The 27094-nt window shown below is 28.8% G+C and overlaps 1 non-coding gene across 1 annotated transcript; it reads left to right on the plus strand.

Annotated features, from left to right (window-relative positions):
- Positions 1-26695: 26695 nt before the first annotated feature.
- On the plus strand, positions 26696-26778 carry Trnal-uaa (transfer RNA leucine (anticodon UAA)). Its single transcript has one exon. It is a non-coding gene; the product is annotated as a tRNA-Leu (tRNA).
- Positions 26779-27094: the final 316 nt, after the last annotated feature.

Here is a 27094-nt window from a genome sequence, read left to right on the forward strand (position 1 = left end):
CCGGGCGGCTCTCTATGGCTAGTAGGTATATCCCCAAGGGACACTTTGTAGTTTGTATATGCATACAATAATAATAATAATAAATAACTAATAATACATAGATTTCTCGTGATATTAAACTTGGTTTAATGTTCTAATCCTTATTTCATTTTAGAAAAAATTAAAAATTAAAGTAAGTATAATTGTTTTGATTTTTAATTTTTTAATCCCTATACTATAGTATCACCAGTGTGAATCTAGGTAGGTACTTATCTAGCTGCATAGGTGGAAATCGGTGGGGGGGGGGGGGGGCTGAAGGGACTTGCCCCCCCAGAACTTCAAAGTACAGGTCTTAGCCTCCCCTGGCCGAGCCTGGCCCACAACATTTTAAAGTGACTGAATATACAATAATTTATTGTTATAATTGTAAAATTCATATTTGATTACTGAATTAAAAAAAAAATTATCAAAAAATATTGATAATAAAAAAATTTATAAAAATTAAATTAAATTCGTAAGATTTTACTAACTTATAATCATAACTTTGGACGGTCGTAATTATGTAGTATTAATAATAAGTAATAATACCCGCATAGGTTATTATCAGCAATCGTCCATCGTCCGGGACTCGATGAAATTACGTATTAATATGGTATGGGGGTAACTATGTGACTTATACATTTTGTACGAGGCACCTCTTATGGATTTGCCGACTTTATTTGAACCCTTAAATCCACCATTAGTTATAATTCTAAATTAAAAATGAATAGCTTAAGAATTTCTGTTTAGAATACTTCTAAAATGTTAAACATAAGGCACACACTTTTTTTTGTACTTAATTATGGTCAAATTGTTTGTTATTTCGAACTTTGTAAATTGTCTTGATGAAATAAATAATTGCGAGCGACTCTAGTACAGTGGTACCTGTAGGTGTAATGAGCATATAATGATGAGCCCCTCCCCCGTAATTTCACCAAATTTCCGCTTATTTCTATAGCGGGTAAAAATTACCGTTTTAATTTATCTATATATTATATAAGTATATAACGCTAATAATATTGTATATATCATTTTCGTAGACCATCGTCGTTCTGAAAAAATTCGCTGATTGAACATTGACTTATAAGTGTTTGTTAAATTATTTAATACATGGACATAAGCTATTTGGATAATCCATAATAAAATTTTTAGGGCAGTGGTGTACAATACGACAAATTTCAGTATCGTATTACTATGCAGAGAAATAATAATAATACATACCTAACTGAGCGGAAACGTTAAGAAGTATCTTTTAAAAATAAAACAAAATGAAATTTGAAGCAGATCATATAAACCCAAATAGTTATATAACGGTATAACATAAGGCACCTAATATATGTTAAAAAAATAAAATAATAAAATCTTTGAATATTTTACAAATAAGTCGCACACAGCATACACATACTTATTTATATATTATATTTTACGTATTAGGTACCTATATATGAACTATAAATGTTATAATAATATTATATGATAATAATCGTTCACATTAACGAGCGCGGAGAAATAAGAATATTTTGCGTGGTCATCAAATTCCGGGGCGTGGCATTGTACGGAGAAGTGGCATCGTCACGCACGAGCCGCCGCCGTGCGCCGCCCGTGACGGAGACTGCATTTGAATACGTCCTAGCGAGGCTTACAAATAGATTAGAGACGAATTAACGCATCGTTCATCTGGTTATCGGCCATTTAAGTGGGCGTGTTTAAAACATATAGATAGGTAATAAAAGCATGGATGGACCATTCCTATCTTCATTGTAAAAGATGCGACTATACCTTTAGCATACTCACTCCAGACAAATGTTCACACTCAAGCTATAAATTATGGTGTACTATACAATAGTATTTAATAATGTATTATTAGTACTGTAGTTGGGGTCACAAGGTCTTCGCCCGGGTCGTCATTCGATTATCTGTTCACGTTTACAATAAATAAATCTCAAGGACAATCATTAAAAACCACAGGACTTCTGCTTTACACCGTTTTCGACCATGGTCAGTTATATGTGCAGGCATGTTGAAGAGGGGATGATCCACAAAATCTTAAATTGTGAAAATTATAGAACTATGAACATTGTATATTATCTACGTATGTCTACAAGCACTAAGACAGTGGTTCCCAACCTATAGTCCACAGATCACTTTTATCTTATATGTTATAATCATAGACCTATAAACTAATGGACAGCGATTAGAGAGAGGGGTTAGGGGTACGATATAGAGTAAAAGAGAAAAGAGAACGTGTGGGAAATATAGTATTAGTTTCATACGTCAATGATTACCCCCTTTGTGTTCTTTCTCTCTTTTCTCACTTCATACTTTCTCCTTTCTGTCTCTTATAAGATTCCCGTGATTTTATGGCAGGGCGGAGTAGAGTAGAAAATTTTCTGTGCATATTTGGTAGGTCTGAAAATACGTTTTAGGCTAATTGAAAAAGGGAATTGATCATATTTGGTGTTTTGTTATTGTTCACAGTGCTCCATTCCTTTTTCAGTCATCATATATACCAGTATAACACATCAACGCACAATTACAATGATTTAGTTATTTTTTATTTGGCTATCAAAATATTCATTAGAAATAATTTATATGGCATAAAACAACGTTTGCCGGGTCAGCTAGTAATATCTATATAATTAATTAATGAATAAATAAATAATTTGTCCAGATATTCCTGTATCGTGATAGTTGTTTTAATTCAAATGATCCAGTACAGGTCAATAACATGTTTGTTTTTGTCAGTAAAAAACAGGTCATTCGTATTAATTTAAAAATTATGCCTGTTGAAAATTTAATTTAATTTAATTTCAAGTGAATCGGACGGGTAGTTTTCAAGATTTCAAGTGTGGAAAAAATAAGCGACATTCATTTTTATTTATATAGATTTACATATTTTACTATTTACAAATTAACCTTTAGGTTATAACACCATTTCATCAACTATATAAAATAAAATAGCACCAATGATTCAGGCATACATTTTAAAAAGCTCATAACATGTTTGTAAGTCCGAGACAATTATTGCGGGTGTATAGTTAATAACAAATGCTGCACTACGGTTATAGCCTATACAGTATAGGTACACGTATATTATACAAGCAGCACTCGTAACGCCTGCACGTGTGTGCATTAATTGTAAACTTATATAGATGACGGGCCTGTAAAAAATAATCTAATAAATATATGAACTTTTTTTTTTGTAGACACATATTTCGTCAAAATTTAATATTTAAACAAAAATTACGATTTTAGTTATTTTTATGTTAAATAATATTATTATAAAATATTATTCATAGGGACTTTCAAGTTTCAAACGCAATAATTTCAGCAAAAATTAATTCGACAAATCGTATAAAGCGTCCAGCGTCACTGCCGGTCTAGACGTAGGTCGGCGTCTGACGCGGCGTCGGCCCGGTCATGCTGTTCCACTGTTTGACGCTGCAAGGAAACCGTAGCTTTACTAATTGTGTATAGAGAGCAACCTGGTTTGAGCAGCCGTGATAGATTGACGGAGCAGTGCGGGTGTCGTCAGGTAGATATTGCCCGCTGACGGGCTGTTGCTGGCGTACGGTTACTGACCCGGCGATGTAGACGGCCGTGCACTGATAGTGGACTGTACCTATATATGGGAACGGAAAAAGTGTTAAAAAAGGGAAAATATCACAACATGATGGAAAGTGAAAAGTGTAAGTAATAAGTATAAAATAATAAAACTAATTACTTTAAAACCCTTTAACGGGCAATAGTTTCCCACCTCGGGAATACTATAATTAGACCGTGTATAGCCGGGTTATTAAGACGTCGTTTATAGATGCAAATTAAAATATACAAATATATCAAATAAAATACAACAAATAAACGCGTCCGTCAGACAAACGACCCGTAACGGGTCCTCGTCCGACGATTACACAATTATTTTTTTATATCGTTATTATTATATTTTGTTCTGTAATCCACGAGTCCTCGGGCGATGTTGCGCGCGGCGTTGGCGTCTCGATTCCAAGTGATCCCACATTTTGGGCAAAACTGGAACCTGTGATCGTGGCGTCTGCGCACCTCGGCGTCTGCGTACGCTCCGCGCACCTCGAACAGCTTTGCGTAGTTATGACGTATTTGTCCGTGTCCACGATCTGGCAACGATCGCGCCGGCGGTGGAAAGCTTGACGCAACGAACATACCGTAGGTTTCTGATTGCCTACATAGCTCGTGTTATCCTTATAACGATCCGTCTCAGAGACACACCAATATCGGTAGTTTAGTTTTGGACATGTCCTACAGGCGTTCGACCAGTCGGTCTTCGGCGCTCCGCTGCTTGCACGTTTTGGCGTACCACGACAATTTGACGAGTCGGTGAACCGTATACGCCAGACTGTCAACATAATCCAAACAGCATTTTGACGATATTTTGTTGTTTTTTTCGATAATCCAACAACGCGCGTTCGTGCAGGCCGACGATTTTTTCGCGTCTACGTTTCACGACGCGTCTTCTGATAGTAGTTTTGAAAGCAGATTTGAATTCTTCACTAAATTATCTATGCACTGACAATTTTATTTTTCTGATTACTATTTTTTTTACTTAAAAATTTACTGACAAAAAGAGTCAAAATAGATCATAATCATAATTCAAATTTAAATACATTGATATAGAATATGAAAAATGTACGACAGTTAAAGCATAGTAAATTTAGAGGAAAATTCAAATCTGCTTTTAAAATTTAAATTGGAACATCCTATTGAGCGTAGAGATTGAATTCACTGGCAGTATTTTTTTTAAAAAAGTGTTTGTTATTGCATAAAGTAATATTATGTATAGTGACTCGTCACTCGTGCATACGCGTAGGTGAAATTATGCACATATCCGGTCACTATAATTGTGTAGCATTTGTTTTTATTCTTTTAACACTTTAAACACTTTATATCTTTATATCTTGGCGCTGCAGGTTAATTAAAATACAATTTTAAAAATACGAAATAATAATAAAGTTTTATAAATATGTTTAATAATACATAATTACATGGTTAAACATGTGATTTGATAATAATTTTTAAAAAAAAACTATAATAATAAGTAGGTAAAATTAATTTAAAAAATAATGAATCAATAATATTTTAAATGAAATGTTAATAATTTAAAATTGAAATTTATTTTAAAGAAATATTATGTGCGATTCCCTTTCAATACTCAATGCGATTTCTTATATTATTTTCGCTTACTATTTTATATAATCGACGATTTAGGTCAGTATATTTTTTTTAGTTTTTGGTGGACTCTCTCCAGCAGTTAGTTGCACTGTATAAATATCGTGGCCTGTTTGAACTCTTCTCAAGCAATTTATAAATATCCAAATTGTTAGGTCGCACACTACCATTTCAATATTAATTAATCTCCTATTTCCTATTTGCAGTATTGATACTGCTACCTTTATCTTACCTATATAGTTGGTTTTTACGTTACACGACAACAGCTAAATTGACTGGATTGTAGTACTGACGATTTTATTATGGTTGTTTTTAATAATAATAATAGTTATAGTAATATTTTTTTATTACAGTTATTTTGCATAGTTGTATTAACAAAAAAAAACGCCGCGCCGAAATTTTCTCGCGCCAAAATTGCCAGCGCTGATACGGCTGTGCCGAAATGTCCTTTACCCTTCAGATGTCCAGCGGTAGCCTGGCCAGGTTGGCGAGACGGATTATTAGGAATTGGAGAGGGGGTTGGTTAAAAAAAACTATTTTTATAAAATATAATAATCCGTAAAATTTTCAGTAATTTAAGATTCTTAATAATAAGATTAGTAACCTTATGATTATATTGAATTGAGTACCTAATAAACTAATAACTAAATAACTAGGTAATTGTACAGGCAGTGAACGTATAGTGCCTTGATTTGAAATTTATGTCGATTGTCGGTTGATAAAAATAGAAGCTACCTATTTCTCAGTGAAATCGCACGGGACGATCACGCGACCACAGTTATATATTATTAGGCCGGGGCTATACACGGCGCGTATTCCGCCGCGTTTTATATAAATAAATAGGGAATACGCCGTGTATAGCCCCTGCCTTAGACATAAGTTATTATCCTCGCACGATTTATATCTTATAAAATTAATACTAGATAATGTACAATACCTAAATATAAAAATATTTTTCTTGATTTTATTTTATTAATCGTTATCGAAACGATGTGTTCGCGACTCGTGTTATATAATACAGGGGGTTCCGTGAGAATTTACGCATTGCGATATCTCCTGAAAAAATGGAGAAATCGTAATTCTGATTTTTTAGTAAGACTCGCAGGGACAAGAACTACAAACAGTTCATGTTTTCATTTTTCTAATGTTTTGGTAAAAAAGTTAAAAAATATATTTTTTTATTTAATTGTTTTAAAAAAAATCGAAGAGTTTGTAGAGTTAGTTTTTCTGATAATATTGACGTTTCAACATTTTTATTTCGTTTATCTCCTGATTTTTAATATTTTTTCTAGTTTCTAGAAAAATAGCGAATTATTTAATACCATAGTGTATCAAATATGTGGCCCGCGACCCGCGTGCTCGGACGGCCCGCGAACGCTTTCAGTGTGGCTCGCAGTAAGCATATTATTTTACTTCTTCAAAATGTATTGATGACATTTTAAATTATTATTGTACGAAAAATCAATATGTACATCTTTGTAATGCCTATAGTATTAAATACGGTTATATTATAATAATTATAATCAATAGATAAAATACATTTATTTTGTTTATTTTGGATTTAGTAAAAAAAGGTGTTTTGTCCGTAAACTTATAAATACGTAATAGTTAATATTATTATAATTTATATCGTTTTCTGATAAGATTTAATAAATAACTTATTGATTAACAATTAATTATCGTCTAGGGGGACGGAGTGGCCGAGCCGACTAAGGCGTCGGCCGCGACGCAGCCGACCCGAGTTCGATACCTTGGCCGCCGGCGGCATTCTTCTTCGGGCAAGTCACGGTGTCCGGAGAACAAGTGCCGCCATCCCCCCACCCGGGGCACGGCAGAAACCTACGGGTGCCCCATTAGAAATTCTGCCAAAACACAACACACACGTGTACTAACCTACCCAATTTAAAAACCTACAGTGCCCTCCCCCACACCCAATGGCCTATGTTGCCGCAGGTTACCCGATAAAAAAAAAAAAAAAAATTATCGTCTGATAACAATTAAACAATTATTCAATTGATCAAAAATTTAAATTACAAAATATTATGTCTACCATTTCATTTTAATAATTAAATAATTATTCCTACTATTTACTTGTATTATAAACTCTAAATTCTAAATCGTAAATGTATTTTTAAAGTACCATTTACATTGTTTAACAATTATGTAATTGCTCAATATCTTAATAAATAATACTTATAAAAAAGTTACAAAGTAACAAAGATCAACATGTGATTTGAATGTTAATTATTCTCTACTCGTGAAAGTACCTATTATATTATTTAATAAAGTTTTGATATTATTTTATGTGTCAAACATATTTTGCAGTACCTGTTACATTAAAAATTGTATTGTATTTAATAAACGACACGGACTAAGATATAATATATCATAGTCCGTGATGTATGAGTAATATTTTCATGGGCTTATCAGATTTAACACAATTTCTTTGAAGATATTCTTGGAAATATGTTTGTACCTACCTACCTATCATTAGTTAGTAAATTATAACTATTTTAATACCTAATTAACTATATTTTATTATGATATCATTCTTTATAAACATTTGGTCGGTAGTTTATGACTAAAGAAAATCCAAAAATAAAAACATCAAATAACATTTTCAATTTCTCAAAACTTCAAATTACTTAACAAGAAAAAATTGCAAAATAAAATATAATGAGGATTTTAATTTAATAGCAAAATAACATTTTTATTACAATATGAGTATTATTTGTTTTAGATTAATTTATACTCAATCCAATTATGTTATATTGTTATTGTTATTGAAGGATAATCTAAGCTAAGTGGTTGTCAACATTGAAGTATTTTTGATGATGTTGGAATTGTTTTCAAGTTTGTTCTATAATCAATAACATTATCATATTACTATTGCTTGGTACCTTGCCATTTAATAGTAGTAATAGTACTAATACTCACTAGTTATACCTATCATATCCAGAGACCATAGTATGCAAATGTATGCGTACACACAACCAGCAGAAGACTAATAATAGTATCCAGTTGATCTCAAATATAAAACAACATAAATCAAATGTTTGATTTTATCAAAAAAAAAAAAATGTAAATGGAAAATTATATCTCGTAAAAAAAATTTTTGGTTGTAATTAGCCAGGTACTTAATTACCTAACTTATATTAATGTTTTAGATTTAGTTATTTAGTAAACTAGGAATTTTATGTATAAAATATTTCAATCGGTTAAAAAATCCCAATCGGCTAATATATAATAATAATAGTCAGGAAAAAATTGCATGTAGATACTACAAACAACAACAATTACTTTTGAGTTAAACATAAGAAAACAATTAATATATTGCTAAATTATAATCAAGAGCGAACATGAATATTTTTGTAATACAGTTTTACAAGTACACGTTTGTTACGAAAAATAATGATTGTCTAATGTTATATTCAATATTGTAATAACTATATATATAAAATATTAAGGGGATTCCATACCGTGATTTTCTGTTTTTGTCTTACACACGCGTGACATAGGATTTTAGACGGATTCATTGCCAAACATATCAATTGATCTATTAAAGCGATAAGAATTCTGAAAACAGATTTGAATTCGGCGTCAAGTCTACTTGAAATCGACTTTCCCACATTTTTGATATTATCCCCCAAATTCCAGAAAACGTCATATTAAAAAAGAGTATTTAAACATTTTTGTATTTCAATTTTTGGAGAATCTAAAATCAAAAAATCAAAATTGTGGGAAAGTCGATTTCAAGAAGATTTGACGACGAATTCAAATCTGTTTTCAGAATTTTGTTCACTTCATTAGATCAATTGATATGTTTGGAAAAGAATCCGTCTAAAATCCTATGTCGCGCGTGTGTTAGACAAAAACAGAAAATCACGGTATGGAATCCCCTTAACTAAAAAATTGCGTGCCCGACGCCCGTATCTCATTTTGACCCACGACGCACTTTCAATAGTGCTAATAATAGTTTATTATTTTATTAATAGTATAAGAATTTATCATTATGTTTGAAATTACGTGATCGCCGATTTACATCAGGTCATTTATCCCGGAGCTGTTGCGCATTGCACTTGTCTAGTTGTCTCAGACCTCAGTTTGCATAAAACTAAATATTATTTTCCAGCCAAAGCACGTAATTTATTAATTTTTATGATTTATATTATATGAATACAATCACAATTATTTATTTTAAATTGTTTTTCGTTTTGTCATTTATATTTAAAACGTTCACTGCCGATCGCCAATGTCAACACATAGGTAGTTGACGTTCGCGATCTTGCCACGGTGACCGACGTCAAGACATCACGTTTTTGACGCTATCCATGTTTACGTATTCATTGTATTTTGGTTTTTTTGTATTCCTATGATATTGATATAAAATTATTCCTTATTATCTGTAGATTATAATGGTACATCGGGTTTATGTTACATTGTTACGGCCATCACTTCTACGTTTATTTTTAGTTTACTCGCGACATACGTATTTTATACGTTTACCGTATAATGCAGTTTAGTTCCCACGCGATTTTTTCGATTATTTTATTCCCGAAATGTGTGTTTTAAAGCACTGAAATACAAAAGTCTAATTCAAAAAATCTCGCATTTTTTTTTTACTTTAAAAGTTATACCAAAAAAAACTATAAAAAAGTAAATTTTTCAAAATACGTGATATCCTTGATAAAACTTTTTGATTTTTTTTAAAAATTGTATGTTTTTTATGATGGATGGAAATATGCAAATAGATTTTAACTATCGTATTTGCTGTTTAAAAACTCAAACCAAAATGTACACAATATTACAGCTCGATATCACAATATCCCTCGGCAGGGACTACGCGTGTACGAGGGGCCCTTTTTTATTTAGCCGACCAAGTAATGTGTGACCAGGCTGCCACTGCAGATGTCATTGCACCCGATACCCCTGTTCTCTGTCTACGGAGTTGCTTTCCTTCTTTCTACGCATTATAATAAAAATGCATATTATGCCATGTAATAAACCAACTCAGTCGTTTTATTTATTTCTATATATTATAATAGTAATAACCGTACTCTCACACAAACAATTACACACACAATAGTGGGTATATGACATTTCAGCACCTGTACAGACTACAGTGATATCAGGTATCATTTGGGTGCAATAACATTTGAATATTATAAGTTATGAAAAACGCTGACGCACGAGTTCAAAGACCCCTTATAGTGTGTAATGGACTTACAGCATAGTATTTATATTATATTTAATATTTTACTTTAATAATGTAATATATTATATTACATTATACCATTATTATAAAACTAAAAAACTATAAATATAGTGCACAAATATAATGGTAATTTAAAAACATTAGGAATTAGCGGGGAAGGGGCTAATACGTTTAGGTCGAAACGGTGTGTTGTCGTTGTATGATGATATCACTGCGATTATAATATTATTTTAATTTATAAGAGGTATAATACATTATGTCGTCCGCTGCAATATTACTTTTTATCTTTTATTATTCTTTCTTTGTGCATCATAATATGCAAAAAAAGTTTTTCCCACAGTACAATATGTCAATATAGGACGTAAACATCAATCGACAAAAAAAAAATTTTGATTTTTTTATCCTACTTTTTGGGAATGATACATTTTAGTATTAAAACGATTCCGCCGAGGACAACGGGACAGAAAACCAAAATGCGGGACTTTATGTTCTTATATTATGTATACGATGGCAATGTAGTGCACAACGTGGGACTGTGGGACTTGAAATCACAATCCAGAATCTCGTACTATATATTCACTGACGTAGCTGGGTATACACTATACACTCTATTGTATACAGTATAAAATTCTCATTAGATATTTTTAATAACAACTGACGATTAATAATTATTTAAATTAGTGGAAGATTTAAGGGGGTCGGAACCGGTGCGTATTTTGTTACAAAAACATGTCTTACAGGAAAAACTATTACGCCCTGTAGAGTAGTCGGATTTTGTTAATTTTGTTTATGTTATACCCGAATTTAAAAATTATAATTATAGAAGCTGGAATATGCATTTGAATAATGCACAATATTTGTTCTTTTCAAACGTATTTTTCTACTACTATTTAAAGTAAAATACAAATTCGAGCTTTGATCCGACCTACAAAAACCTCTCATCTTTCAGATAAAAAAAAAAAATTACCAAAATCCGACGTATCAACGGGGCATGAGAGTTTTTCCTGTAGAAGCATTTTTGCTCATCAAAATATAGTGCTTCGATAATTAATAGTCATAGAAGTCATCACTGACTTGTGCATAAATGACGTGAGAGTATATCTTTATGTGCGCCTGTAAGACGGCGTGTCTTGATAAAATCAGCTTTATAACTTTTGTAAACAAGTTTTGGGTAGGTAACATTTTTTTTTTCGCTATTTTTTGTAAAAAGGAATAGAAATATTATTATTTTTTTGGTCAGGATGTCCTGATAAACTCTAATAGACTCTATTGCGTATAATATAATGTCTATATGTAGCAAGTTAAACATTTCTTTTATTAAAATGCATGATAAATTTAAATTAAAAATTATATCTTTAATGCATTAAATGTTTTAACTATATATTATTATGTCTTCAGACTATAGAGATTACAAGTTTGAAGTGAAAAAAAATTGTAATATAATATTTCTGAAAATTGCAGAAAAATGGAGAAAACCGGAAGATTGTCCATACTGTCCGTATTAATTGCTAATCTAGTATGTAATTGTGTGGTTGATGTCTTAAAATGTGAATTCTACACATTTCGTGGTGAATTCAGTGTAGTACACAATTCTACACATTTCTACAGTTTGTTCACTCAACAAAAATTGCACCACTTCCACAGATGATTGTACTTCAGGAAAAGAGCCGTCGTATTGTAGAATATATCCAAAAAAATGTAAATCAAATTTTTAATTTATTATTTTCAGTGTTAAAAAATAAAAATATTTTTTGTATAATATATGTGTAGCTTAAGTGGCTATTAATTATATATAAAAAAAATTTAAATATTGATTAAAACAAAAGTTATTAGCAAAGTTTATTTTAACTAAAATTACAACTTTTCCAAACCTTTATTAATTATTATTAGTATATACTTACATTTCAATATCTTATAAGAGGATGTCAGCGCACTATATTTGTTTTCTCTCTCTGGCCCACGCGCAATATAGACAAAACGCATTAACGAAAAATCATTTTTTCTATGTTTTTAAGTAATCTTAGAGTAAAATTACCTATTACAAAAAAGATAGAGAATAATATTTTTGAGGGAACGACTTATCAATTTTATATTTTATTGTTATTTGACTTTCAAAATAAACAAAAAAATGTTGTAAGTTTAATTTGTTTTGTGACAATATTTAGACATATCGATATGTCATTCCCTCAAAAATATTATTTTCTATTATTTTTGTAATAGATTATTTTACTCTAAGATTAATAAAAATATAGAAAAAATGATAGAAAATAATATTTTTGAGGGAATGACATATCGATATGTCTAAATATTGTCAAAAAACAAATTAAACTTACAACATTTTTTTGTTTATTTTGAAAGTCAAATAACAATAAAATATAAAATTAGTTAATGCGTTTTGTCTATATTGCGTGTGGGTCAGAGAGAGAAAACAAATAGTGCGCTGACATCCTCTTAATAAAATTCAAATAATAAAAAATTAATAGAAACAAATTAACAATGTTATATAATATTTTTTCATGATCACATTAGACACTATCCTTTATATACATAATACATAATTAAATAAGTAAACTATAATATACAACTAGAATAAAATTACTATTTTATTAAACTTTTATAAATGACTACAATATACTTACATTCAAAATAATAAACGAAAAAATCATAAAATCTTTTTCATTTTTCTTAATTTGATAAACACATTAGACACTAACCGTTAAATAAAACTTATTAAATAAGCTAATCAAATAATATCATATCTTACTATAATATACTTATTTTATTTTACCAAACACATTAATCCCATTAGAAATCAATACATTTTATTATTTAAACACCAGCACTTAAAAGTAGTTTAAACACTACAACAAGCTTTTCATAACCTATTGAACCACATTTAATTATGAATCATAACGGAATACCATACTTAATAATACTTTATATAAGTATATGTATAACGTTATATCTTATATTATAACAAATTAACAATAACAAAGATATCACCTCTATGATAGCTATATACCAAATAAAATATAATATATACCCCAGAGGTGGATCCAGATGTAGGAAACTGTGGGTCAGGACATTTCAAGGGGCCACTTATTAAAACCAGATTAGAAAACTATACTTCTGTACTGGTTTATAAAACAAAAAATTCATTTATACTGTATGTGTGTTTATTTGAGGGTCCAAGTGTCCAACTACCCAAGATCTGAAAAGATTTGATTAGCAAATATTAACTGTGGGTCAGCTGACCTCCTGAACCCCCCCCCTCTAGATCTGCCCCTGATATACCCACTATAACTTAACTATATTATTACTATTTACTACTTGTATACATTAATTTCTTAAACTTTAGCCATAAGTCACTATAACATAAAAACTACAATAAAACATAGGTCTTATATACCTAAAATAAAATTAAGATAAACGAAAAAACACAAATAATACATTAATGATACATTAACCAAAATTTATAAAAAATATTGGCAAGGTGCAATTAATGATGACATAATAATTTTCTTTTATATAAATAATAATATAGTTAATGGTATAGCAAATGTCAGGAAAAATGAATAATAAAGGATTAGCTAGTCGCAAGACATATTTTAATTGTGGAACATTGTTTCAGCCGGTTGTCTTAGCGTCGTCTTAGTCCAATATCGTGTATATACCTACTGTCGTACCTCACTAAAATTAAAGCACTACAAAAAAGCATATAAAAATAATTAAATTGTGAATAAATTGCCAGTTTGGCACAACCAATAATAGTAAATATTACATATATGTAAAATAACAATACCTAGACAAATAAAATTCACAGTTGTAGAGTACAGCTGGTATAATAATTTAATACAGCAATAATACAAGTTGAGACAAAATAATAAATATAAATCGCTGGCTATTCGAACCAGACTATAGTTAAAATAATAATTAAATATAACCCTTATGCAAAACAATAGTAATGTAACAATACAAAATATGATTTCAATGGCAATCGCACTTACGACAATATTATAGCATAATTATTTGAAATAACCCGACGATTAGTGATTGTTTTATCAATATAATTATATAATATAATATATATTATTTAATATTATATTATATAATTATTTAGTTACAGTATAACTGATACATTAAAATTTTTTTGGTATGATCCATATGACCATATAATATGTAAAATCATATCAAATCAAAACATATAATGAAATTTAAAAGAAATTTTTGCTTAAAAATCTTAACTAGTCTTCTATCTTAACTTATAATAATAAAATATATAATAATATTATCATTACAAAATGCTACCTGGGATATATTATATAATTATACGTTCAAGTTTATTATAGCACCTAGTTGTATAATTAATTCTTTAAGTTGTTTTGATTCGATATAATTTTTCAGATATAGTGGGTCTCACTATAAAAAAAAAGCATCTGTGTTTGTTTCTAATAAATATTTAAAATTTTGTATAGACTCTACTATATTAATGAACAAAATAAAACACACACGAAGTTTTTTACTTATGAAAGCCAGCATCTATCGTGTATAAAAAAAATCGAATTTTCCCTATATATGATGACTATTTAATCATGTACCATACATATTATCAAGTGATTTTCAAATTGTCTCAGTTATATGTATAGTATATATATAGTATAGATAATATATATTTAAATAATTAATAATTAGGATACAAAGTATCACAGCGATTCACGAATTTTATCGGTCTGCGTAACCGTATACTTAAGTAATCCAACGCGCAAAAAAAAAAACATGTTCACGTCTAATGACATTTTTACAATAAACAATTTAACAACCAGCTAGGTACTGTTTTTTTCAAAGCCCTTGGGTAATAAAAAAAAAAAAACGAAGATAAATAAGTGATCGTTTAGCTAAAAAAAAACAACCGATTTTAAAACCTCTGTGTGCGTTTTCGCGCGTATTTGTGGTTGTGTGCGTGAATGTTTCTACAGTTTGCGTCTTAAACGATTGACCGTACAAAACATCTACAGTTTACCCCTGTGTCAGATCACAGACAACTACAATCGATTTGCAACGAAAATACTAATATAAATAAATAAGTGAGTGATGTCATGGGCCGCCCTACAAAACATTTACAGTTTACCCCTGTGTCAGATCACAGACAATTACAATCGATTTGCAACGAAAATACTAAAATAAATAAAAAAGTGAGTGATTTCATGGGACGCCCGGTAGAAACGAAGTTTCTTTTCCAATAAATATTATAGATTACAAATACATTTTAGTGGAACCATTAAAAAAAAGTAAATATCAATAAGTAGGTACATGTATTTAAGTATTTAATGAATTTAAGTAGGTAAATGTGAAAAATGAATACAAATAAAAATAATTATTATTACTATATTCAATTACTATTATATTAATCATATTCAATAATCGAAATTATAATATGATACGTATGTTTGTGATGAAATTTTTTAAAAATATCTTGAAAATACTGCATCAATAGGGGTGTCATCTCTCGTTGTAGATTCTGCTGGATTGTCTATCAAATGTAAATTGAATGTGTCCAAAAGGACAGTTTTAAATGTCTCTGATTTCTTATCATTAAAATTGTTGTTAAAGTCACCACCAAATTGTTATAATTTAGAAATTATAATAATTATAAATGCACTATATTCAGACCTAATTAGGCTGTTTCAAATTCTATTAACTGGTCTATACCAAACGCGACGTACAAAAAAATGTAATTACGGCAAAGGTAATGATAGTGATATACTAGGTATATACTAGGATAGTAGGATAATATACTGATTACTATGCAGTAATATATGCAACAATCAGATTATTCTACGAAAAAAATTTCATAAAATAAAAATGTGCACGCGTCATGCAAGGATGTTATAATATGTATATAAGACGTAACCAAAAGTTTGTGTTTTGTAAGGACCCTGGTATAGATTTCAGTGTCTGGTTGTGCAGGGAATACGCGTGATATGCGCGCCCAGCACTTTTGGGGGATTTCCACTTTACCGCCCGGCACTTTTAGGGATTTTCACTTTACTTATACTTAAATATACTTATTACTTACCTATTACTTATATTATATATAATATATATTTTATTAATTAAAATAATTATAAATGCATAATATACGTAGTGTAGTTACATATTATCAATAATTATATTATCAATATATACGAAAGATATTTATAACCAATTTATCGCGGACCGTCACTCCAACTTACTACTCCCGATTTTTTTTTTTTGTTCCATCCAACCGATCGATTAAATAATGCGATAATATTTCAGAAAATTGATCCGAATTCGTTTAAATGTTTTTTTGATATCGGTCAATCCACATTTTAAGATTTCTGTTTATATTCCGAACAAATCCCGAATAATTAACGTTTGAAAATTCCAAAATTTCAAAATATTCAAGCTAAATAATAGATATTGGGTGGTAAAATTGGGGAAAGTAGACTGACCAATCTCAAGTAGACATAGGTAATAACAAATTCAAATCAGTTTTAAAAAGTATTATCGCATTACTAGATCGATCAGTATGAGGGAATAAAAATTGGATGTTTTAGCTAAGATAACTGTTTATTGTATTATAAATTATAGTATTTTGTCAGGAACGTTTTTTTTTTCGGCCAGTCTGCATCGTGTCATAAAAACTGCGTTTCAATTATTATTGAAATATGTACTCACGTCTAAAACATGTAATGAAATACGCAACTCAAATATTTACATTTTTCCATTAAAAAAATAAAGCAGTATATTATAGTTTTACAATGTAGGTCATCTGTGTAATATAATACATTTATAAGACTATTTTTTTAATAACTCCATTAGTTAATGGATTTTACGTATAACAAAATGTGTTGTTATAAATGTTTTTTATTTGATAAAATAATTAAAATAATAATAAAAACAAATTTAATGTATTATTATTTATAAAAAATTTTGTAGATTGTAGGTATAAAGTTACGCCTAATAGCGTACCATTTATTTGGCACGTACTACTGTACTATGCGTGCTGATTGTTCAATTGCAAATAATCATAATGTATTTATTATCGTGTTAAATAATGTTTATCTATGTTACACTATGAATTATGATCACAATAGAGTAAATATATATTTATTCATATGATGTATCCTTGTTTTAACTTATAAAAACTAAATTCGTCAAAATTTGAACTATAAGAGCCCATACAAATTTAAACGACTATCCTAAAATACATTTTTATTTCTAGTAACAATAATAACTTATGCATTACATTTGTGGAGTTTTTTTACCCTGAAACCATCTTAAATATTGAAAATGTTTAAGAAAGATTTTTTTTTTACACAATAATATATACAATCTGTATAGTTGATGCACAATAAGCATATTAATTTTGATAAGGGTTACAATAATACACGAGTATTTGATAAGAAACCACCCACTAGTGGCACTTGACTGGGTAAGAAAGATTTTAAAATCCATATTTTCTGGTATAAAAAGTGATAATACACAAAAAACACATTATTATTCTACACTTTAATTTAGGTGTCAATAACCCGTGTTGCAGACAACCTATAATATTATTATGCAATATGACACTTATTTAATGCCACATTGTTGTTGTTGGATTAATATTATTATTATTGTTCATTATTATACATATTATTATTTTATTCACAGAGTGCGTATATATATATTATATATATACGCTAAATGTTGCTAAAGTTTATTCAACCGACCGAATGGTTATAGAGTGCTGATTTGAAATGTAATTGCATTATATAATATTATACGTAAGCGTAGTGCAGATCATGAAGATTGTTAAGGTCATCAAATTTCCTAGACGATTGTCTTGTAATAAACGGCAGCAGATATTAAAACTTAATAATGATAACCACGATTGGCCATATACGCGAAAAAGCATAGTGATTTGTCAAGGTCGCTTCAAACCCACGGTTAGGACATATATAGGTACATAGAAAAATAAATAATGGGTTATATTGATTATAGGTATATACGTAGAAATAAAAATATTTATAATAATAATACGTGGTTTGTACATATTTAAATAAACGAGTTAAAAACGATAATGGTATGAACTTAAGTATTTAATATTTATGGATTATTAACGAACTAAATTATTAAATATAATGAATATTCAAAATGTATTATTACCTTTTGTGCATCAGTAATAGATTCTGGTATAGGTAATAGGTACAACTGTTGTTAGCTTAATTTACACATCATTGTAAAATCAATAGGTACGTTCATTGTTCCACTCAGAATCTAAAATTGTATTAAATTAACAGATGTGTCTGACGATACACTGCGTAAGTTAATCGAATGTGAGTACTGAGTATATATATACTATAATATATTACACTATATTATACAGTATGATTTTTTAAGTATGCTCAATCTGTTTGTATGCTTAAATTATGCATGTATTCAAATTCTGATTTTTGGAATTTTTAAATATACATTTGAAGTTGAAGACCATAATTTCAAATATTTTAGATTCTTTTGCACCACTTAGGATGATTCTTCGACAATGCTACCTTTTTTTTTAAATTTGATCTCCCATTTTCAATTTTATTAATTATTATTCAGCAGATATTTTTTTAAAGAATTTCGATGTATCTAAATCAAAATTCGATTAAGTAGTTCTTAAGTTATATATTTATATATAACTTAGGGCCGTATTCATGAAGTCGATGCTTAAGAATAAGTATAGCTTAATCTATTTTTATTTTAATTATCAAATTTAGCTTAGGCAATACTTATTTTTAAGCATCGAATATGAATAGAATAGGGCCCTTAGTATACTAAGGATAATATATATGTTATGGTAATGGGCTAAGTATATACCTATGGGATTGGGGGCTTAAATGATTTTAAAATGTTGGTTATTACTATTGATCTAACAATATAAATAATTTGTAAAAATGATACTAATAAATACTACATAATTATTTTTATCTACATTTATCTAATATTACATATAGTTTATATTTTTGTAAAACCATTTTTAAGGATTATTATCCTTAGCATAAACATTTTAATAACTCAAAAACTATACCCATTAGAATTTCCGCTTTATAACTCCAAATATTTAAATGAACTATTTATTTAAATTTAAACCGACAAAATTAAAATGTATCTTACTTTCTGTAACTAATACATAAAAAAAAATCTGTATATATATATATATATATATATATATAGCTAGTTTCATACAATTCCCAGTCAAGTGCCACTAGTGGGTGGCTTCTTACTCACGTTACTCATATTATTGTAACTCTTATCAAATATGCTAATTGTACATAAATTGTACGAATTGTATATATTATTGTGTAAAAAAAAAATCTTACTTTCTAGTCCTATGTTTATTAATATTTTTGTATAAAAACTTTTTAAGGTAAAAGACTAGTTTCAATACTATAATCATTTCTTAAAATTAGTCTAGCTCAAGATTATTAATTGTCATTATAGATTATCATATTAATTTTGTTAAATTTCTTAGTTTCTTACAAGACTATACTAGTTTATGAATTTATGATTATCATTGTTGTATGTATGTTGTAGATCCAACACGTTTAACACCTCAGAACTCTTTATACAATCAAGCAGATGATGGAGGAAAAAAGGAAAATGAAAATTTAAATTTATTATTAAATTACAAATATTTTTTACATATTTAATTTTTGTTTTGTTAATTTTAAATATTTATAATAATAATTGTAATACCTATAGCAGTAGCCGCACTGTTCTGTGAAATAAATTGTTCATTACTCGTTGAAGGTTTTATAATTTTGAAGTTTGGTATATTTTTTGGCATATAACACAGATGAAGTATGGTTATCTGGTACAAAGGAAATACTTGATTAACATTCAAAAGGTTAATAATATTAATACAATTATTTAAACATTTATAAGGTATGAAAAAAGATATTGGTAAAATTAATAATATTTAGATATTTATAATTATAAATAAGTAATAAACAAATATTGGAACCTCCATCAGAACTATCTTCTATAAATTGTACTTTTTCTTCTTGGTCAAACTATCAACTTCAGTTGTGGAACTTTCAGACAGTTGATAATCAACTTTCCGATGCCAGATTAAGTATTCTGAAAACTATGGGGAAGTCTGAATATGATGGTCAGACTTATTTTAAAGTTATAGCTATAAAATTGAAATTTTTGGTATTTTCAGATACTTACACCCGACGTGGTCACTCGCTTGCTCCGACAAATGAAATCGAAAACATCCCTCGACTTGTTATGTAAAACCACCATGGGTGGGGGTCAGAATTAATTTTGCACCATCATTTTTAAAACGTTTACCTAGGTTTAAAAAAAAAATTAAAATTCGTCATAAGCGTGATAAGCTATAAGCGATGTACTTATTTATATGCGTTAAACAGTAAACACCGAAAATCGTGAACTTAGGTAGTATAAGGCTATATACCATAAAAACTAATAGTTACAGGTAATACATTTTTGCACCATCGTTCTTAACTGGTTGAAATACATAGGTGTCCGAAAAAAAGTTGAAGAATTCGTGTGATCGCTAAACTTGATTTATACCAATAAATTTAACAAATATTTTGTTTGAAAAAAAATATCAAACACCCCCCCTCCCCCACCCAAGTGCCAAAGGTACAACAATTATATACCTACATAATATTTTATATAAGTAGCTATTAAAAAAATTCGATATTATAAAAAATTGTCATTAATAAATTGTTAAAATATAATATATATAGTTCTAAATTAATATTGTAAATTACCTATTTAATATCTATTGACCGTGGCACACTGCAGGTATCTTGCCATCTAGGATTTTGGCTCATATTATGTATGATACAATTTTGGCGCTTTCGTACGATACAACTTTTTTTTTCTTATCTCATTTTGGCACTTATGTCTTCCACCGGTACGCAGGGCAATGGCGTATTTACGGGGGGTAGTCTAAGTGGATGCAATTATTAATGAAATGGCGCTAAGTCCTAGGCGATTAGGTTTTGTAATCTCGCAATAACATTTTATTTAATTACAATTAACTGTTAACAGTCCATAATAAGTTGTCATGTTTATAATCCTTAAATATAAATTGTATATTGTTGTAATCATGTTTATCAGGTACCTATGTCGGCAATTTAATAGTTTACTAGTGAACATAACTAGTTAGTTAATCATGGTTTTATTATTGTTACAAAGTTTATGATAGAAACATATTATATTATATGAAATAATTCAAAACTCAAAAATTTTACATGGACTTATATATATGGTATATTTATTTAATAAACAGACAAACAGTAATAAGTATTGGGGGGTGTGGGGGGGGGGGGGCAAAGCTAAAGCTATACAAATTTAATATTTAATACATTTTGAACTACAAATTATTAATAATTTTGGATTGTCGAAATTTGAACTTTAAATGCTTATAAAAAATAATTATGCCTATGTATCGTAAATATTTTGAAATAGGTATGGTAAAAAGTCACGAGGAACCATGTATTATATTTTTAAGCTTATTGACCAAACGAATAATTTTTATTGATATTTTTAGAAAAAAAAACTCAAACTCGAACAAAAATTATACAAAATACTTATAAAAAAACTATATGATTATCTACTCATTAGTTATCTACTCTTGCTACACTTATGGTGTATGGTATATTCTATACCTATACGGGTTATAGCTATGAATTATTGTATCCACACATATCAATATAATATGTAGTGAATAGTGATAATATTAAAAATAGTTCGATTAGTACGTAGGTAGATATTACGAAAACAAGGTCCATAAACAGCGTTCTCTCCCAATAAGTACCTGATAGTTCTAATATTAGATTTAATAACGATTTTAGTTATTCCGACAATTGACATCGTATAAAATCGTAAAAGTAATAATTAATATTTATTCTACTAAATTTTTTATTTTTATTATATTACAAATGACATTATCGATATTTTTTTGCATTTTTTTTTTATATTATCAAGATAATAGTTAAAAAGTAATGAGTGTTTGTGTATAAGAATTAATAGGTAATAAATGGATGGTTAGTAAATGTAATTCAATATAGCTACATAGCAGCGTCGTATTTGCGGGTGGGAGTGGGAGACCATTGGTGACTTTTTCCATGTATTAACCATCATTTTAGTGTATTTTTCGGTAGTATTTCCGTTTTTATAAATATAGAAATAAAGTAAGAAAACATTTTACAGGGGTATAACTGTATAAGTACATAGGTGTACATATAGTGCACACTGCAGCCTAATGACATTTGTCTAAGCTGAAGCTCTTGCTACTGTTAAAATATTTGTACTTTACGTAATTTACGCTCAAAACATTTTCCTAGCTTGACAACTTTGAGAGAATACAGTAATGAGAATAATACTTTTTGAACCAGGGGTGGCTCCGTCCAGATGAAATCAATATTTATTTTATTTCGATAGGCCGCCATTATATACACGACGTATACCTACACGTCAAATATACAATCCTTAAATAACGTGTGTGCCTCGACTCTCGTTGACAAATATAAACATTGATGGAGGCCTATCAATGCTAAGAATTATTTATAATTGAATACTCTTGTCATGTAAAACAATACCGTTGAAAGATAAAAAGTTTATCACGATATAGAATGATATTTTTTTGGATACAATTGTATGGAAAATCTTCAACCAGAAAAAACCATTTTCGAACCAATCATGGAATGGAACATATTATATTTATTGGAAACTTAAATTTCGGAACACTATTTTAACTGTTACTATAATAAATATTCCATTATGGAAGTCTATAGGTATTTCACTATAGGTATTGTAAAAAAAAAATTGCATATTGAAGCATAATAATAGGCTGCAGTGGCGGCTCGTGCTAAGGTGTAATTTTTTAAATACAATTATATTCGTATTTATACTTCTTATAGTTACTAAATAGAAGTCACGATGATCTATATTTTTTTCGAAATAATTTATATGATTCAGAATTGTGTTTGAAAATATTAATACTTGAAGAAAATATCTTCTTAATCCGGTAATTATTCCAATGCGATAAGAATAATAAACGAAGGCTCAGCGTCTAACGCGAGTGATGCGTACTCAGCGTGTATACTGTATGGTCCGTGGTGCACACAAAAAAAAATAATGTGTGTTATATTATTATTATGATTATATTGATATATGAGCCGCGGCGGGACTATTATTATTATAGTGCGATAATTTGTTCTCGTAGCACATTTTTGGCGGCGACCTGTGCGCTGTTGTATCTATAAGTGCGACGAGCATAATCTCAATTTGTGGACTTCAACGACGGGGGCCGCGGGTCGTAGCAGCACGGCGGGACTATACTATTTTTTTTATACCTATATTATGGTGCGATAATTATTCTCGTCGTACATTTTCGGTGGCCACCAGCGATTTCGTATTTACAGCGCGACGAGTTTGATATTTAAGTCTAATAATAGCTAAAGAAATTCAGACCGACAGCAATGACTGGGAGTATATTATTTTGTTATCCATATCAGTGATATTGGTGATATTATTTACGTCATATTATTTTGATTATTTTTATTTGTAAATAAATATATAATTTTATGAGTAACATAACTTATAAATATTATTTTTGGTCAATGCCTCAGTGGCATCGACAAAAATTTGGTCGATTCTACAAGGTGGTATCGTTATTCCCGCGGAGTATATTTTTGAGGACAAAATGGCATCGGCACCGGGCGCCTTAACATATAAATGTTTGCAGGGTTGGTCAAGTTCCTAAATTTATTGTAACTATATCAAAAATATATTCCAACCATAATCGTACAAACACTGAATATCCACTGACCAGATTAATGGTGAAAACCAAAATTAACGAATTATACCTATGAATATACTTATGAATTATCAAAGCACAAAAAGAACAACGTCGCTAAGTAACTTGTTACTTTCATATAAAGTTATAGGGAAATTTGCAACTAGTTACAAGTTATAAGTTAAATTGAAAATGAGTAACTTGTTATAAGTTACAAAAGTTAAATAAACAAGTAAATGTGAAGTGTTGAATACGAAATTAAAAAGTGTGTAACGGCCTGTAATAACTAGTAACTTTTGTTACAGTTTTTTCTTCATTAATTGGAAAATTATTTAATGTTACATTGGGAAATAGATAGATAAGAATTTAACTATTATTATGATTAGGAGTCATTTTTCACAAGTTTTACTTATAGATACAATATTTAAAATATTATAAAATACAATTAATACAAAGAAAAATTATTGTTAATGTTTGAAAATTTTTTATTAAATATTAATTTTTAACGATAAGTATATCTAAACCTAGTGTACATTTGTAATTTATTATTAATAATGTGGTAATATACTAATTAGTTTTTAAGAATTATTTGATCAATCAATTTTATGTGAGTGTGAGTAATATAAATTGTAGTCTGTAGATCATTTTTCCTAGGGTCAGGGATTTTATTCTGCAATTCACTGTATCTATATTATATTATTGTTCAGTGCATACATTGTAAAATTACGTTTAATAAATAATAATCTTACCAATATAGGTACCGACATAAAATGTTATTGTAATGTAGTCTGCAGTATACTCTGTAGATAAAGAAAAATAGATATTGATTACCTATTACACTTTGCTTATGTGCGTATGGATCAAATACATTTTTTTGGGAGGGGCGAAGCCCCCGCAGGAACTCAAAATATGTACTATGAACAAAATTATATTTTAGCCTCTGACCTTGCCATACATTGGGTTATAATATGACAAAGCTGATCCCAAGTTTTAAATTGTATTGTTGTTTTTATTTGGCTATGGTTGTATAACTGTTTAATAAATATTACAGCTAAGTACTAATAAGTAATATTGAATGAAAAAGTTCCTTTATTATAAATTAATCTCTCATTTTCTATTTGTATTTTATAATTAAAATTGTTCGATGGGAAAGTGAATATTGTTGGTGCATTGAGGAGGTCAAAATTTAAAATTCCCAGTAATTTTCAAAAGCGCCATGAAAAACAAATTTTTTAACAAAATTGATTTTGGTTTTTGGTTTAACATTAAAACAAATGACCATAGGTACATGAAATGTTGACTGAGTGTTTATATTAGCATTTTCTATACACAATGAAATTTTCAAAATATTTTGATTCGTTTTGAACTGTTTATAGGGACATTTTCAGTTTCCAATTTTATTAGTTTTTTTTCTATATGAATGTCAATAAAACTTTATTTATTGAGTAAAAATGCTTGAAATTATAATACAAGGATCCTACTATAGTACTATATTGTTACAATGACATTTGAAAAATATTAAAAATCCTTAGTCACAGTTTTTCTTTATAAACATTTAAAGTTGACAAAATACGGAAAAATCAAGAAAATTATCTAATATTTTGAGTTGAGAATTCATATAAATTTTTCTTTTCAAATATAAAATTTGAAAATGTAATACAAGATACCTCATGAGTTTGTTTATCTTTATCAAAAAAAAAAAATGTCTACAAGCAAATCAAATTACATTTTTATGAGCGTTTGAAGTTCATATTTTTACAAGATTGGATATTCACTCGATTTCTCATGTAGCGACTTTTTATTTTGCTGTAATTTATTCAAAAATAAATAACTGTAAATACATGAAAATTTTATTAATAATGAAATAAAATATAAATTGTATTGTAATTTATTTATTTATTTTTTATTGATCGTGAAGCTTGTTTTAAATTTTCAATCCTTAGCTATAAAAGTTGAACATTTAATACATTTTTAATTACAAAATAATTATTAAACTTTAAATTTGATTTATGTTGTCGAAATTCCAACCTTAAATGTTCATAAAGAAAAAATTGTGCCTATGTATTTTTAATTTTTCTTAACTGTTATTTAAGCAATATATCAGGAGCCTTGTATTAAATTTTCACGCTTTTTTACCCAACAAATAACATTTTATTGACAATTGTAGAAAAAAAAACAAAAAAATTGAAAACTAACAATGTCCGTAAACAGCTCAAAAACAATCAAAATATTTGCTAAATTTTATGGTGTATAGAAATAAAAGTATAAACATTCAGTGAAATTGTTATGTATCTACAGTTATTCGGTTTTGAATTACAACAAAATAACAAAATCGCTACATGAGAAATTGAGTGAATATCCAATCTTGTAAAAATATAAACTTTAAACGTTCATAAAAATTTAATTTGATTTGCTTGTAAACACTATGTCACGTAGTCAGGTTGGCCGAGCGGTCTAAGGCGCCAGATTTAAGCTCTGGTTCCCAAACGGGAGCGTGGGTTCGAACCCACACCTGACAACCTTTATTTTTCTGTTTTTATTTTCATTTAACAAGTTTATAATGATAAATTTTAAAAAAAGTCATTCGAAAATGCACTTTTTTTAATAAAATGTTGGTAGAAATAAATTCAATCGGATAAGTATACTCGGCAACTCCAATCCCAAATCTAATCAGTATAATCTTATAAGTTGTACTCCCTGTATCTACAAGCACTTACATATATTATTACCTATATATTGTATAACCAATTATAATTTTAAATCAAAACCATTTGGATTTTTTTTCAATCATTGTCTTAAAAATTACATTGCAGTTTATACAACTTATTCAAGTT

Source organism: Metopolophium dirhodum, chromosome 1 (assembly GCF_019925205.1).
Source record: "Metopolophium dirhodum isolate CAU chromosome 1, ASM1992520v1, whole genome shotgun sequence".
Taxonomy (NCBI): domain Eukaryota; kingdom Metazoa; phylum Arthropoda; class Insecta; order Hemiptera; family Aphididae; genus Metopolophium; species Metopolophium dirhodum.